Consider the following 4,158-nt stretch of genomic DNA (forward strand, 5'->3'; position numbering starts at 1 on the left):
GAATGGATACAGTGTGAGAGCACTTAACCTTTAATGTAGTCAGCTGAATGCACATGGGCCCCATAATTTCAATTATACATGGAGACTACATTAACGAAACGTTTGGTATAGAAAATGCGAATATTAAAAAAAAAAAAATTTTTTTTTTTTTTAATCTATATCTGAGGCGGTCAAGTCCCGACGGTCGTAAGTCACGTAGTCGTAAGTCGGGGCAGGTATATATATATATACATATATATATATAATATATATATATATATATATATATATATATATATACATATATATATACATATATATATACATATATATATATATATATATATATATATATATATATATATATATATATATATATATATATATATATATATATATATATATCATTCATGTAGTTGCCTCTCTGAAGATGTCTTGAATAAAGACAAAAGCTAAAGGTGCTCCGTTGTTTCCCTTTTCTAGTGTGATTTTATCCAAGATATAATATACATATACAGTGTGCACTTCATATATATATATATATATATATATATATATATATATATATATATATACACATCATATATATATAATATATATATATATATATATATATATATATATATATATATATATATATATATATATATATATATATATATATATATATATATATATATATATATATATATATATATATATATATATATACAACCCTCTTTCGCGGTCCACCATTTCAGCGTTTACGCGATTCCCTGCCAGAACCTAGGATGCTCACATTCGCGGTGGGTGTACCCTTTATACGGTGAAGTATAATTTTATTTAGCTCATAAAATTCATACAAATTATCCTGCCAATATAATTTACATTGCTGGAATTCTTACAATTTGATGATCATTTTGAATATAAACATCATAGATTTTGCATTGAACATACAAATTTTAGATATAATGTTTACTCTGGTAAATATGTTATCTTTTGTGCAAAATATATGACATTTATATTCAAAATATTCCTAGTCTTACAAGAATCCAGCAATGTCAATTATATTATCTAACTAGTCTGATTTATTATTTATTACTAAAAAGGTAAACAGTCTGGTATTCCCACATTCATCTGGTAGGGATGGTTGGTGGGGGTGGAAAGGAGGAGGAGGGACGTGACCGACCACCTGGCACTTGGTCAGGTGTGAAGAATATTTTTTTTATTAACTGAAGATATTTGTTTTAGCTCATAAAATTCATACAAATTACCCGGCCAGAATATAATTTACATTGCTGGAATTCTTACAATTAGATGATCATTTTGAATATAAACATCATATATTTTGCATTAGACATACAAATTTTAGATATAATGTTTACTCTGAGTAAATATGTTATCTTTTGTGCAAAATATATGACATTTATATTCAAAATATTCCTGATTTTACAAAGAATCCAGCAATGTCAATTATATATCTAACTTAATCTGAGGTATTATTTAATACTAAATGTTAAAATCTAGTTTTTTCACCAACCTTTCTCTTGAAGGGAGGATTGGTGGGGGTGGGGGAGGTAGGACGGGACTGACCATCTGGCAGTTGGAGGGGAGGCAAGGTGGGGTACTTTGACAGATAGTAGTGAAGAATATTATTTTTTATTAACTGAAGATATTTGTTTTAGCTCATAAATTCATACAAATTACGGCCAAATATAATTTACATTGCTGGAATTCTTACAATTTGATGATCATTTTGAATATAAACATCATAGATTTTGCATTAGACATACAAATTTTAGATATAATGTTTACTCTGAGTAAATATGTTATCTTTTGTGAAAATATATGACATTTATATTCAAATATTCCTGTCTTACAAGGAATCAGCAATGTCAATTATATTATCCTAACTTAATTTGAGGTATTATTTATTACTATACCTGGTTTTCCCCAAAATTTCTCCAGAGAGGAAGAGCCAGCGGTGTAGTGTGAAGAGGGGGAGGGAGTTGAGTCCATTATTTGAATGGACATTAACTTGGCGACTGTATTTCTCTATTTCTCTTAAGTATTAATTGTGTGCATGTACCATCATAAAATTAAGATGTTATTTTACTAGAACATAGGTATTGTGTTGGAAAAAGTGGAGTTTGGGGTTCAGCTGGTCTCTATTTCATTTAATCCCATATGTTATGTTATTCACTTTACGCGTTTTCTCACTTTCATGATTACCCTGTGGGTTACATTTACCGTGTAAAGTGAGGGTTACTATATATATATTGTATATATGTATTGTATAATAATAATGATAATAATAATAATAATACACTACTGCATAGGTTTATTTACATTTTGGTCAAAACATCCAGATTTGTAGCATACTTACATTATAAACAAGAAAGCAATTTTTAGTCAAATAAAATACCTTCAACTAACAAGACTGAATTCTCCTTCACAGAAAAACAATCGTTATCCACAATTTCTCTTTAAATCACATGCTAACAAACAAGTGAAAATAATGATAGATCTTTTAAGGGATGCTGGAATATATATTGACAATAGCTTTAAGTAACTATTACTTCTCATAGCAAGTATATACATAATGATGTATTCCCATTCATTTTAGATGTCAAACTGTAATAAAGGATGCGATACAGTATTTAATTTCTTTCATAACCCCCTCCCCTTTTTAACTTTCTTCTTCTCTATTTAATGAAAGGTCACTGCAAATAAACAGCCATAGCTACATTTTTCCTCTCATTCATTACTTTTACTGCTGTAAAGATGTTCTATATTTGACCAAGGCCTAAATCTGGTTTATCCTGTAGCTTTACATAAGCTAAATGATACTACTGCTACAGAATCACAAAATTTATATTTAACATAACCACCAGAATTTAAATGATCAATCAAAAGATCCCATTACACCATTAAATTCAAGATAATTTGCTAAGTTATTATTTAATTATCATTAGAAAATGCATTTGCTATAAAAAATTACATTCAGAATGGGAAAATGTGTGTATTACCCAAAAGTTTCATATTCTCAATCAACATGTTACAACATTTTTAGCTTTATCAATAGACCACTCATCTAATAATATATTTGAGTTGTGTGGAAGTGCAATTGCATCAGCATCTTTTCCAAATGGTAGTGGGTTACTGGACTCAGTTATTTGGAAGAGTTTCTTGATGTGAGTAGTGCTTCTGCTACAGCTGTTTCTACAGTTTCACCGTATCCTGGAAAATAAAATGAAGCACTCAAGGAAGTCAACCAAGACAAAGTCGTTCACCTTCAAGCCTGTGATGTTGAATTCTGACCTTTTGTCCTTAAATGCACAGCTGCTTTCATGAATATGGTAGATCAAAGTTTTATGGCGACATATAAAAGACAGACTCCAAGCAGACGACATATAATACAGATAACATTACTATATTATTACCCCACTCAATTAGCATGATGAAGATATATAACCAATTCCACATCTTTAAACAATATACAGTCTGAGGGGCCCCAAATTGAAGGGTTAGGTTCTCAAAATGGCGCGAATCGCCAAATCCATGAATAACATTTCGCGGAGAGTGAGGATATTTTACTTGTGTACCAAAGAAATTTAATATTCTCTTTATATGTTTGCCCTTAGGACAATTATTTCTTTTACCTCTATTGTATATACATTATGTAGAGATTATTGTAGACCACACACACACACAACACATACAATTAAATAATAATTGGAAAATCTCTCATAAATAATCAGAAACTAATTTGTAAAATGTGGTATATCCCAAGTCCGTGCTATATTACTTCATTAATAAAGCAGGACTTGGCACTCATCATTTTTATAAATAATTTCTGATATTTATTATATTTATCCAGTTGTGTGTGTGTGTTCACTATTACAATACAATAGAACCTCGATAGTGGACTAATTGGGACAGACCCCATCGAAAAAATGCAAAAGTCGAGAAAAGCAAATATATGGGGTGGGGGTTGGAGAAAACACTGCTTATCTAAACTGTTTAAGAAAATCGATTTATGTTATTACTGCACTTCAACAACTAAGGTCTTTAAGTGTATAACAAGGTTATTAAAAGAATATTACATCAATAAAAAAAAAATATGAAACAACTCTCTGGGTTGAAAAATCAGACATGTAAGTCTGGTTGTTACGAAGATGATTGTTATTTACTGTAAAT

Source organism: Homarus americanus, unplaced genomic scaffold (genome assembly GCF_018991925.1).
Source record: "Homarus americanus isolate GMGI-L3 unplaced genomic scaffold, GMGI_Hamer_2.0 scaffold38683, whole genome shotgun sequence".
In the NCBI taxonomy this organism is placed as follows: domain Eukaryota; kingdom Metazoa; phylum Arthropoda; class Malacostraca; order Decapoda; family Nephropidae; genus Homarus; species Homarus americanus.